At 41.4% G+C, this 14,448-nt stretch overlaps 1 long non-coding RNA gene across 1 annotated transcript in view; it reads right to left on the reverse strand.

Moving 5' to 3' along the window:
• The window catches only part of LOC132393699 (uncharacterized), a 185,522-nt gene extending 176,287 nt beyond the window's left edge, over positions 1-9,235 (reverse strand). Inside the window, exon 1 of the long non-coding RNA XR_009512043.1 lies at positions 8,996-9,235. This is a non-coding gene — a long non-coding RNA (uncharacterized LOC132393699). The remainder of the gene's footprint in view (positions 1-8,995) is intronic.
• Between the last annotated feature and the right edge of the window lie 5,213 nt (positions 9,236-14,448).

Genomic DNA, 14,448 nt, shown 5'->3' on the forward strand with positions numbered 1-14,448 from the left:
GGTATTCCTGCGGGATTTTGGTGAGGTTGAGAGTTTTCTCCATCTCCTCAGATTTACAGGATGAAGTCAGCTGAGGTTGCAGATAGGTGGCTCCCCAACCCAGCAGAGAGCCAATAACCTGGTAAAGTGAGGGTAGTGAGTGGAGAGCCAAGGGTAACCCAAGGTAAGAGGAATGTTGGACGAGTCAATAAGGAGGAATAGGATATACTCACAGTGCTCCCCGATTTCATATGCACAGTCTATGTGCCAGCTCTGAAGCATCCAGATACCCAGGAGACATCATCAATGGCTGCAATTCAGAAGAGGTGAGCTATAAGCTCAGTAGTAAGTCCAAGCTGCACACTTGGAGTCTGGTTCAGAACGCTGCCTGCTGGTTCAGCTTGAAGATGGGAGACTCATCCATAAGACACTTGCCAATTCGGATGGCCAGAGTGACGAGGTTTTTGAGGTCATTAGGCATCTCCTAGGTAGGCAACTCGCCTTTCAAATGTTCCAAGGGGCCGTGATGGTGTTGGGTCAGCAGTGCTTCGACATTCCAGCCACAGTACACCGTGAGGGTCCTGAATTCCACGGTGTAATCCAGCAACAACATGAGCCTTGAAGCAAGTGAAGTATCTGGTCCACTTCCTGGATGGTAGAAAGCCTGAAGCATCTCAACGGTAAATTCTTCATATTTATTGCAAATGGTGGTTTTATTGTCCCAGTTAGTAGTGGCCCAGATCAGAGTCCGAACAGTCAAGACAGAAATGATGAAGGCAATTTTGGCTTATCCGTAATGTAGAGTGATGGCTGGAGATCAAAGTGTAAGATGCACTGGGGCAGGAAGTTGCGGCATCGGGTTGGGGATCTGTCGAAGCATTTGGGTTCCAAGGGAGGAAGTTGACTGGTGTGGGGTTGCTGTATCAAGATGAAGAGTTGGTTGATAGTGGCAAGCAGATTGTCAATGGTTTCCTGTTGCTTCGGGATTGTGTGCTCATGTCAAGTGACAGCTTCTTTTTGGCGAGCATACTCTATTGGGTCAGTCCTTGGTTAACTCATCCTGCCAGGAAATGCATCGGAGGCTTGACCCAAAAGCAGTGCCGTGTAGAGGATTAAGCAGTAAATAATATCTTACTAATCAAACTACAAAATAACAAGCCACAAAACAAGAGAAAACAGATACTTACCACAAGGCAACAAGGTAACTGAATGCTAGGAACAACTGATTGAGGCTAGCTAGTTCATATGAGTGAACAAGGATTGTGGATGAGTGCTGGATTTAAATGAGCGCAGAATTTTAAATGAGTAGCAGGAGATTCCTTTTAGCTGGGTGGAGACAGGGAAGCACCTGCCCATACAGGCCTGACACCCTCCTACATAACCCTCCATTCTTCTTTTATCCACGTGCCTATCTAAGAGTTTCTAACATCTCTTTAATGTATCCATGTCACCACCACTCCTGGCAACGTATTTCACTTACTTAACACTCTGTGCAAAATGCTACCTCTAGCATCCCTCCTTTGGATCAGCCATTTCTGCTCCAGGACGAAGTCTCTGGCAGTCTACTCTAGCTTTGCCTATTGGCATCTTGTATGCCTTAGGTTGCTCAACCTACCTTCATAACACATGTCTTCTAGTCCTGCAGCATCCTGGTGAATCTCCTCTGCACCCTGTCTCAAGCTTCCAAAATCTTCCAATAATGAGGTGGCCAGAACTGAACACAATATTTCAAATGTGGTCTAACCAGAGTTTATTGGGCTGCAAAATTACATCGTGGCTCTTGAACTCAATCCCCTGACTAATGAAGGCCAACACACCAGATGCCTTCTTAGCAACACTATCAACTTGTGCAGCAACTTTGAGGGATCTATGGATCTGGATACCAATATCCTTCTCTTTCTTCACACTGACAAGAATCCTGTTATTAAAGAATCCTTGTATTCTGCCTTCAAATTTGAACTTCCAAAATGAATCAACTGGTTAAACTTCATGTGCCATATTTCTGGCCAGCTCTGCAATTTATCAATGTCCCTTTGCAAACTACAACCAGCCACGCTATCTACAACTCCAACATGTCATTTGCATGTCATCTGCAAACCTACTAACCCACCCTTCCATTTCATCATCAAGGTTGTTTATAAAAATCAAAACGAGCGGAGGACCCAGAACAGATCCCTGTGGAAAACCACTGGTCGCTAAACTCCAGTCAAAATACACTCCCTATCTCCAATCACGCTCTGACTTCTCATCCTCCTTCATTCCAGAGAAAATCCCCAGCTCACTCAACATTCCCTCATATGAGAAAGAAGGTATTATATCCAAAGTGATAATTCTGAGAGGATTGTGGAGTTGACATAGAAGATGGGGAAGACACGGGGTTGACAGGTTAAGGAAGGCATTGGTGTACATTGAATTTGCAAGGCTGTTACAATAGATCCTGCTCTTTTTAGTCATATGCAGTGCTGTGAATGGACCTTTATGGGCAGATGTGGCTCGTCAGCCATGGTTGGCAACTCATCTAGGAGAAGGGAAACTTTGATCTTAAACCTCCACTGCCTTGCAGCTATATCCACTCATGGGAAAGGCTTTGGGAGTAAACCCTGAGAGAAAATCCAGAGCTGGAGTCCCTAAGGCAGTTCTCCATTAAGTTCAATGCTAACTGGCAATCCCTGTGATGCTGCTGGTGCCATCCCATTGCTCTCTGCCGTTCCTTTGGATTCATCAACTGAGTAGAGAGGGGGAGCCTGCTAGATGGGCAACAGCTTGCTCTCCATATTGTATGGTCCTGGTTTGCATAATGGCTTATATATCACATAAACAGCTGGGGTGCAACATCCATGGGTGATTCCGACCAATGGAGGGCCTCAAAAAAACTGGGCATTAGTGATGACTTTACCCTTTCTTGTCTTTATCAGCCACTATTTTAGAGTGATGGTAAACATGTCCAGCATTAGCTTAAATTTGGAACCAGGTTAAAATTTAGGCATTCCGTTATCTTAAAACATTCCACCATCCATACTGGCTCCAAAGGGAGGAATGGTGGCCAGTCATTCTTCTGTTTCTATCAACTAGAAATGCACAGTTAGACTTAAGACTTATGTCTTTCAGCATTTTAACTTACACTTGTTTTAGCGCGTTAAAATTACTTCTTAAAATAATTTTGCATGAAGCATTATTTCTGTTCCCACTAGATTATGCTGCAGTATTAAGCCATATTATCCATTTTCATTTACCTAATGCACCAAGTGGGTGTGGAAATTGCAGCAAATTAAGGGTTAAACTGGTGTGCTCTCAGATCAGAGTTCAGACACTTTGTACAGCCCTTCTGAGTGCTGAAGATCACTAAGGCATCAGTCGAGATGATACGCTGACAGAGGCAGTGTGCAGATATTGCGCAGTCACCCAGACTGAAAATAGTCCTTGAAAGATTAACTCTTGTACAATATTTCTGTTCAAGCCAAGGAACCAAGGTCACCGAGCATACCAGGACAAAGATAAAGATGTAAATGAAGGCATCTAGGGCAACACTTACTATTGAACAGTTATTATACTAATTCTGAGTATTATTGGCCTTTAAAATGTAGATTTCATTGATTATTCACACGGAAAATACATATTATGATTGGTACTTTAGTATGCAAGTGATGGGATTCAGAAGTGTGAAAAGTTCCTATTGGATCAATATTTCTATATAATGAACCAAGAATGACATATGTATAAAAATGACATTTCTCTGTTCAGACCTCAGAGCAGTTTGCTTGAAGAAGTCTCTGACCAACCACCACTGACATCTGTGGAACCAGAGGAGTCAATACACCTGACCATTGTTACACCACCATCAAGAATGCTTACTGTGCCAACCAACACCCACACTTTGGAAAGTTTGATTACATGGTTGTATTTCTACTCTGAACATACACTCAGAGACTAAAGACCACAGCACCAGTGGTGAGGACCAAACAGGTATGGCCAAGGGAGACAGAGGACCACTTACATGACTGTTTGGAGTTAGTAGACTGGACAATATTCAAGGATTTGTCTTTGAATATGAATGAAAATGCCACCTGGTCACCAACTTCACCAAAACCAATGTGGAAGAGGGTGTGTTTTCAAGGCTATACGGAACATACCCAAATTAAAAGCCATGGATGAACCAGGAGACTCATTGATGCCACACCACTCAACCAACTGTTCTACCTTCCTCCTAGTCACCATTTGAAATTCTGCCAACAATAGTTGTGTCTTCAGTAAATATATAGATGGAGTTTGAGCTGTGCATAGATGAAGTATAGGTACATCAGTGTTAATTGTCAACAAGGTGATGATGGTATTTCCAATCCACACTGACTGTGGTCTCACAATGAGGAAGTCAAGGATCCATTTGCAGAAGAAGTTACAGAGGCCCAGGTTTCAGAGTTTGTTGATTAGTACTAAGGATATGATGGTGTTGAAAACTGAGTTGTAATCAATAAAGAGCAGCCTGACATTAGAATTATTATAGTCCCGGTTATCCAAGGCTGAGTGGAGAACCAACGATTTTGCATCTGCTGTAGACCTATTGTGGCAATAAGGAAATTACAGCAAGCCCAGGTCTTTGCTTAAGCAGGAGTTGATTCTGACCATAATGGAACTGTCAAAGCCCTTCATCATGGTTGACATGAGTGCATCTGGGTATTACTCATTGAGAAAGCTCACCCTGTTATTGTTGGGCGTTGGTATAATTGTTGCCCTTTTATAGCAGGTGGGAACCTTTGACTGCAGCAGTGAGAGATTGAAGATGTCCTTGAACAGTCCTGCTAGTTGGCTGGCATAGGTTTTCAGTGCCCTATCCATGAACACCATCAGGACCAGACATCCTGCAAGGGTTCATCCACTGGAGAAATGTTCTGATGTCAGCCTTTGAGACAGAGATCACAGGGTCAGCAGATGCTGCTGGGATATGCACAGGTATAGTTTTATTCTTGCTTTCAAAGCATGCAGGCAAGGCATTGAGCTCATCTGGGAACGAAGCATCACAGCCATTCATACTGTTTGGTTTTGCTACCTGCAGAACTGACATGCCTCCAATTCCATCTCTAACTTCAATCCCAAATGTTTGTTTGCTCTATGGGTCATACCTGGATTTCTAGTATAGTTCTGACTCACTGGTCTTGAATGTCACAGTGGAAGATCTCAGCAGACCATGAGTGTCCTGAGGAAGACCAAGAAATTGATTGTGGACTTCAGGAAGATAGACACAGGTCAGTTCTCCTCGAGGGATCAGCAGTGAAAAGGGTGAGCAGTTTCAGGTTCCTGGATGTTAACATCTCTGAAGATCTATCCTGGGCCCAATATATTGATACAATTATAAATAAGGCTCAACAGTGGCTACACTTCATTAGAAGTTAAAAAAGACAATGTCGTCAAACACTAGCAAATTTCTACAGATACACTGGTTGCTTCACTGTCTGGCATGAAGGGGCCATGCACAGGATTGCAAAAAGATGCATACAGATGCAAACTCAGTCTCGTATTAGGCACCTGCCACCCAGATAAAAGGATAACTTCCAGAGGGGATGCCTCAAAAAGATGGCATCAGTTAGTAAGGGCTCCCAACATCAGGACATGCCCTCTTCTCATTGCTACCATTAAGGAGGAAGTACAGGAGCCTGATGATACACACTCAGCATTTTAGTAACAGCTTCTTTCCCTGTTCCAGAAGGCTCAAAAAGTCAGGAGGTGGGTGGTCAGCACAACCTATACCTTTGAATCTCACTGAGTCTGGTTCTTTTTCCTAGTTTGATAGGAAGACTAGAGCTGTGTGAGGAGCAGGGAGCTGCACTGCCCATAAATGACTCCGGCTAATGCTAAAGACTTGGGTAGCAATAAGTGCAATTACTGAGTCATCAGTCTTCTTCTGAATCCTTTCAACTTCTAACTGGGATCTTTGGCCTGAACCAAAACGATGGAGGGATCGTTGTTACCTGTGTGAGACCACCAATGAAGGACTATTACAGAGGCTGAACATTTCTGAATAATAACACTTCATTCTGTGGATGGTCAAACTGCTCGTGAGATCATCATTAAGGTGTCAGCAATGGAGAATTGGTCAATAAGGCACACTGGCTTTGCATGCTTCCAACCAGGCCATTAAAGATATCACAGATGGGATGGCTGGAATTCATATCGTGGCCCTTCAGAAACACTTGGCACTGGATTTCCTGTTGGCTAAGAGTGGTACTTGTGTCATCGTTGCTCAAGAGTGTTGTACACAAATCCTTGATCCAGTTAGAAGCCAATATGGTCAAGAAATTGCATAGGACTTACACTGGATCCAATCACCACCTGGCTCCACTCCCTTCTGAGAGGTTGGGGCTTCATTGTGTAGTGGACAATGGGGGCTTTATTCTTGGTAGTTGTGATATATGTTTTAGTCTCTTGTCTGAGATCACTTTCTGGAGTGATAACTCAGCAACTACATAATAGAATAATAACCAGAATAAAATCAAAGAAATATCACACCAACCTGTGCATTCAACCAATGTGCAAAAGACAGCAAACTGTGAAATAATAATAATAAATACTTTATTGATCCTAAGTGGGAAATTCTTTCGTTACAGCAGCAACATTTAATTAATGATAAACTTAACTAATAATAAACTATAGAATAATAATATACACAATAATAATGTACCAATATTCAATAATTTGTAATAATATACACTAATAATGTACAAAATAATAAAACAGAGACTATTGTACTATGATGTGTGTTGTTCTCTCACACAGAGATGAACTGTTGTATATGCTTATTGCATTTGGTAGGAAAGATTTTCTGTAACGATCCTTGTGACAGTGGAGCAGAATGAGTCTGTATGGAAGGGTGCTCTGCTGCTTACTCAGTAGGTCATGGAGAGGATGTGCCAGATTGTCCATAATGGATAACAGTTTGCTTAGTGACCCCCTCTCCACCACTAATTCAAAGAGTCTGTGTTGTAGCCAAGGACAGATCCAGCCTTTTTGATGAGTTTAATTAATCTTTTTACATCACCAACACCGATGCTGCTCCCCCAACATAAAGCCACAAAGAAGTCTGCACTCACTACAACAGACTGGTAAAAGATCTCCAACATCCTGCTGAACACGTTGAAGGATCTCAGCTTCCTTAGAAAATAGAGTTTGCTCATCCCCTTCTTGTAAGCAGCCCTGGCATTGGTTTTCCAGCCAAGTCTGCTGTCAAGTACAAAAAGAATGAAATTGTGATAATAAATAAGCAATAAATATCGAGAACATGGGATGAAGAGTCCTTGGAAGTGAGTCCACAGGTTGTGGGAACATTTCATTGATGGGGCAAGTGATGTTAATCCCATTGGTTCAAAAGCTTAATGGATGAGGGGCAATAACTGTTCCTCAACCTGATGGTGTGAGTTCTGAGGTTCCTGTACCTTCCTCCTGATGGTATCAGCAAGAAGAGAGCATGTCCTGGATTCTAGGTGTCCTTGATAATGGATGCCTCTCTCCCATGGCAACACTTCATGTTGATGTGCTTATTGGTGGGGAGGTCTTTACCCATGATGGACGGGGCCATATTCACTACTTTTAGTAGGATTTTCCATTCAACTCACAGTGCAGCCACCTTTTGATCCAATAGGCTACTAGACCTGAATAAACTGCCATGTAGTTTCAGAGGCTAGGTGCTGTTAACATCCAGTAAGGTGTTGTCCTTTATGGGACAAAAAAGGGGGGGGGGATTGTTTTCCTTGTGCACAACTAAATAAATTGTGATTGAGGAATGAGTCCAAGATGTCAGAGTCAAGTTAATCGGTGACAATAGACGGCAGTTCCTTATGTGGATAATACCTACCATTTACATAAAAGTTATGACTGGGAAACAATGGGTAAGAAATCCTGATGGTATCATTAATGCTACCAACTGGATTCTTCAATTTATAGCTCATAAGCCTTCAGTGTCTCACAGTATTTAATATATAATTTATGAAATCAGATTAATACTTGACTATTTTTAAAAAATTAAGATAAATTCTACCACCAAAGGTTATGTTGAATCTACATACACACACGTCTTATGAATCAGAGCAATGCAAACATCACAACATGAGCCTCCCACTCACTTAATTGCATTTAAAGCTTTTGTTTTTAGTATCCACATAATAATAAATGTTGTCTAAGTAGTGTAATTAAAATATGTTTTTTTATGTCATGCTGAACTTGGAATTTTTCACCCACCCACTTGATGGGAAGATAATGCCTCTGAACCTGAAACTGAATGAAACTCTGGTGTAAATCTGAGTGGAATAAAGGCAGGGAATAAAGCAGAGTCATCTGAAGGTGGCTTTGTCTGGATCAAGTTGTGATCAAGCAGGTAAAAATCAGCTTTTGTGTACAATAATAGATAGTGATGATCTGGAGTCCATCCAAATAAGACTTAGTAAGAAATGAAATGGGGATGTGAAGGCAAAGTTTTCAGCAACCAGAGAGCAGTGGGAAAGCTGAGGTTTCCAGCACAGGGAACTGGCTGAAGCAAATGGATTCATGGAGAAACTGGAGAGGCACAGAAGGATATAGAGTTAAACGGACAAAGTTAGTTTGAGAAAGACAAGCAGGACCTCAAATGAAACATAAATGATAGGATGAAGCAGCTGGGACAGATTTATGCAGCATCCTCCGGCATGATTCCACATCATTCTTCTGATTTTCACTGGGAAATGGTGGGCTCTTAAAATAACCTGGAAACGGTAACATGCAGTTGGAACATATCAGTTTTATGATATTGTGCTGTTTCAAACTCTTCAGTTTCATACAAAATAAAACCCACTACTTTTGAGATTTGTGATACTTACTCAGAGGAAGAACCATGACCCCAAGTTTCATGTGAGGCAGTTATTCAAATGACATCTTCTTATTACAAAGTTAGAGAAACTTGAAAATTTCTACCAACATGCTGTAGATGCAGAATAAAGTGGTTTATCATATATACTCTAACCAATGAGAAAAATGTCTGGAGAAGCCATCTTACTTGTTTTTGAAACAGCAAGTCCATTGTAGTATTCATCCAAGTTCATTGGCCTGGATTAAGTCTGAGCTGCCTTGATTTCCCACTGTTCCGATTTTCCAATACCTCACATTCATTTAGTTTAGATCCAGAAGGCTGAACCTGTCTGTTGAGTGTCTTGGAATTAATCAGCAAGACCCATGCAGCACCAGATCCTTGAGTAATGTAATCAGGTCCATCGGCGGGCCAAGATATGACATATTCACAAAACTGTTAAGAAAACAATTGAATAACACAAAGTTATCCCTTGGCAAAAGTCAAGTCCATTGTGCCACCTGTCATATGTATGTGCCTCGCTAAAAGGAAAAAATGTAACTATAGATACACAAGTTAACTCCCAGCTCTGTGTTTTCTTTTAATTAGTGTTTTTTTTTTATTTCAGAGCTGCAGAACATAACAGTAGCAATGATAAAGTTCTAAATGAACCTGAGATGACTACCTACTTGTTGAAGCGCAGCAAGACATTCAAGTTTTAAAAAAGCACTCACAGGGTTTCTTCAGAAAAGGACACAGTCGAGTTTTTAAAAATTCAGAAAACAGACAATTCAAGGGTTCATGAGTAGTAAGTTCCAGGAGATAATATTCATAAAAAAGAAATGGCTGGCTACATTGGAAAGATAGACATGTTCACTTGGCAAAAGGGATAACTGTATTTTGTATACTGAATGAATTGAACAGTATTTTAAGTCAAACGAAATAGCCAATGAGTGCCAATTTTGCTGAGTGAATTGGATTTAAAAGCATATCATTACATAGAAGTTTGACTGCTCTAACCAAACCAGCTGAAATGAGTTTCACTGATATCATGAAAGCAATGCCATTTTGTAGTCTGCAGAATGCATTAGGTTTCATAACTTGAATCAAAAGGAAGGGGAGCCCATTTCAACATATGTGGCTGAATTGAAGTGAGTGTCTGGGCATTGTTGGTTTAGTGGTGTTCTTAAAGATGCACTGAGAGATTCTTTAGTTTGTAGAATCTTACAAGAAAACATTCAAAATGGCTCCTAACTGAAGCACAACTTACATTTAAAAGAGCAGTTGAAGCTGCTGTATCAAAGAAAACAGCAGAGAGAGATGCAATTGAGTTGCGGTCAAGAATAAAATGAGTGTGAACAAATTACAAAGTCTAAACAGAAACCAGCCTGGCTAAGCAAATTGTATTACTGCTGTGGCAGGGGCTTACATACACAAGACCAATGTAGGTTTAAAGGTGAAACTTGCAGAAGTTTCATCAAAGTACGAAATATACAAAGAGCAGGTCGGGCAGACAAAGATAAATGAACTGCAAAGGGAAGAGATAAAGGTAATAAGTCATTTTGCATTTTCAGACAGAGCACTAATGTGCATGCTATTGATCAAAACTTTGATTATGATAAGAGTGACATTGGACTGGTAGCTTTAAGATTTACATTGTGAAAACTGACCAGAGAAAAACAATGAATCTAACACCTGAAGTGAATGGCAAATTAATTAAAATGGAATTGGACACTGGCTCAGCTGTTTCAGTCATTCCACAAAATGAGTTTGAACAGTATTTCAAAGAGCTCACACCTCTTACGCTCACTTTAAATGGGAGAATAACACCACAACTATGAGGATCCCTGCAACTTCTGTCTCGAAGATCGATTTCAGGCTGTCTTTCAAGAGGGTGAACCCTCACAAGGCTGCAGGGCCTGTTGGAGTACCTGGTAGGGCTCTGTAGACCTGTGCCAACCAACCAGCATGGGTATTCAAAGAAATTTTCAGTTTCTCACTGCTACGGTTGTAAGTTTCCACCTGCTTCAAAAGGGCAATAATTATGCTAGTGACCAAGAGAAGCAGCATGAGCTGCCTCAATGACTACCATCCATTAGCACTCACATTTATGGTGACGAAATGCTCTGAGAGGTTGGTCATGGCTAGAATCAACATCTGTCTCAGCAAGGACCTGGACCCACTGCAATTTGCCTATCATCACCTTAGGTCTGCAGAGATTCGATCTCAATGGCTTTCCATGCAGCCTTGGATCACCTAGATAATGCAAGTACCTATGCCAGGATGCTGATAACTGACTATAGCTCAGCATTTATTACCATTATTCTTACAACACTGATTGAAAAGCTCCAGAACCTGGGCCTCTGTACCTCCTTCTGCAACTGGATCCTTGACTTCCTAACTGGAAGATCACAATCTATGTGGATTGGAAGTAACATCTGCACCTTGTTACAATCAGCACTGGTGCACCACAAGGATGAGTGCTTAGCCCACTGCTCTAATCTCTCTACACCCATGACTGCGTGGCTAGGCTTAGCTCAATTGCCATTTATAAATATGCTGATGATATAACCATTGTTGGCAGAATCTCATATAATGACAATATTTTGTACAAGAGCGAGATATGCCAGTTACTTGAGTAGAGTCACAGCAACAACCTGGCATTCAACATCAGTAAGACCAAAGAGCTGGTTGTGGACTTCAGGAAGGGTAAGATGAGGGAACATAAGCCAATCTTCAAAGAGGGATCAGGAGTGAAGAGAGTGAGCAATTTCAAGTTCCTGGGTGTCAATAGGAAGGTGGCATCCATCATTAAGGATCCGCACAACCCAGGACATGCCCTCTTCACATTGTTACCATTGGGAAGGAGGTATAGAAACCTAAAGGCACTCACTCAGCGATTCAGGAACAGCTCCTTCCCTTCAGCCATCTGATTTCTAAATGGATGTTGGAACCCATGAACACAACCTCAGCATTTTTTATTTCAGTTTTCTTTCACACTACTTATGTTATCTTAACTATTTAATGGTCATATATATACTTAATGTAACTCAGTTTTTTTCTCTATATTTCTTTATCATGTATTTCATTGTACTGCTACCATAAAGGTAACAGATTTCATGGCATATGTCAATGATATTATATCTGATTCTGATTCTGAAACTTGCAGATATTCAACTAAGAATTCATACTTAAGAAAAGAGAACTCCTACGGTAATGCCATTCGTAACAGTGAAATACAACAACCAACAAGCCATATTGAGCTTGTATGTGGTACAAAGAGGAGGGTCATCATTGTGGGGCTGTGATTGGCTAAGACAGTTACAATTTTATTAGAAAGACATCCACCGTTTGTATGCCACATCCCTTGAAAAAGATTCAATTGAAAGTGAATTAAGAAAGGTATTGGATGATGCCACAGCAGTGTTCAGAAATAGCATTGGAAAACTCAAACCTATCAAGGGTAAAATTGTGTAAAATGAAAATTCCACATCTAAAGTTTACAAAGCTAGTCTGGTTCATTATACCATCTGTAATAAAGTAGTCAGTGAGTTATATTGCATGGAAGCTGAAGGAATTCTTTCCAAGTCTGAGTGAAGCCCATGGACAACTCCATTGGTCCCAGTAGCCTAGAAGAATGTGTTTTTCACGATGGTAGTGATTTTAAAGTCACCATCAACCCAGTACTGAAAGTAGACCAATATCCTCTATCCAGGATGGAGGATATCTTTGTAAGCATTTCTGGTGGAAAGCACTTCAGCAAAGTGGCCTACCTCCAGATGAAGATGGAAGAATTTTCAAAAGAATGCCTCACCATAAACCTTGAGAAAGGTCTTTATCAATGTAATAGGCTTATTTTTGGAGTAGCATCTGCACCTGCATTCTGGCAGAAAGCTATGGACCAGGTGCTGCAAGGATGCCCGGACATTCAGTGTTTCCTGGATAACATCATTGTCACTGGTAAAGACGACAAGGAACGGTGACAAGGACAGCGTTAAAAAGATTAGAAATTTATGGGCTCAGAGCATGATACAACAAGTGTGAATACTTTAAACCAAACATCACTTACTGCAGCCACACCATTGGTACTCAAGTGTGCTGAAAAATTCAAGCAGAGGTGGGTTTCCAAAAGATAAAGGAAATGGTGATGTCAGACACTTTACTCACACATTACGATCTATATTGTCCAGAAGAAGGAGAACAGAGCTGTCAGAACTGCTTCCTGCAGTCCCAGAGTCAACTCCTACAACCCCCATGGAAGGGGCCCAAACATTGAGATAGTTTCACAGCCACAAGTCTCTCCTACCAAGTGAACCCCACGCACCCCTTCTTGCCAGGAAAGACATTATCCCACAAGAGTAGGAAATCCTCCACAATGATTAAACATTTAGGCCTGAATGGGACAATTTAAAATTTACTGTGTGGTGGATGTGTACAGTATATATTATTTGTAAAGAATGGAATAGTGTGTACAGCAATTCTGAGAACATCCTCAGCACATACAGGCACATGCTGGTAGCCTCTGCCTAAGCGTGCTTAAAAAAAATTATATTCCCAGCCAATCATGCTAAATACGTGGGACCAGGGAACAATCAAGGGTGGCGAACTCATTAAGGCAGCAGTTTTATATATATGTATATAAATAGTTATATATATAGTTCTTAAAGTTGTCATAGGTGGGGGGGGGGTGGTAGTGGGGATAAGCTGCCAATACCTATAAAGTGCTCCAAATGGCGTGCAACTCTAACAGTCTCTGACAACCAAGTCCAACTCCTGGCCTTCATGTGTGGCTTAGCTACTAGGAACTCTTTCTACTGACAAGAGAAGGGGCAAAGGTGGACCACTGGCACCTCAAAACCTGTTGCTTTGGGTAGGTGGGGCTCATCAGCCTTCGACGGCAGCCCGCCTAGGAGAGGGAAATCTCTGATTTTAAATCTCTGCTGCTTTGTGGCCATACCCACCCATGGGAAAGGCTTTGAGAGTAACCCCGAGGAAGAAATCTGGAGCCGGGGTCCCTAAGGCAGTTTGATGCTGTTTACAATTTCACTCTGGCAACCTCTGCAACCACACTGGTGCCAAGTTGTATCGGCGCTTGTCCTTGGACTACATCAGTGACATGGAGAGGGGGAACCTGCTGCATGGACAACAGCCAGTTCTTCAAATCTTCCCACCCAGGCTTGCACCCTGGAGAGGACTCTGTCCAGCAGAGGGGCAAACCCATGATCCCCTGGGATCGACGGCTGCCTACTAGATATTTAGTGTTGTGTATTTAGTATTTCAGTGATATAGTGGTATTTGGGTAATCTTATAGATGTATAGTTTGATCAAGCATTCTTTGATTAAATAATTCATTATAGGTTATATGTAATAAAGTGTGAATGAAATATGTCATTACGCTACCACATCACACGTACACACTGCACGTAAAGTAGAATTGAAGTTAGACTCAAATACTGGACTCCTTTGTTTTTCTTCCAATCAGTTTTATGCTTTGGATTTACAAAATATAATGATTACTTCTGGCCAAGAGTCAGTGGGGTTGAAATTTGCCTTCAGTGTAACATGTACAAAAGGATGCCATTTATTTCCAATGCGAAAAAAAACTCAAGTGATGCATATACTATATAGGGCTGTCAATTGATTATTGATCATTTTGTTTTATG

Source organism: Hypanus sabinus, chromosome 5 (assembly GCF_030144855.1).
Source record: "Hypanus sabinus isolate sHypSab1 chromosome 5, sHypSab1.hap1, whole genome shotgun sequence".
Classification (NCBI taxonomy): domain Eukaryota; kingdom Metazoa; phylum Chordata; class Chondrichthyes; order Myliobatiformes; family Dasyatidae; genus Hypanus; species Hypanus sabinus.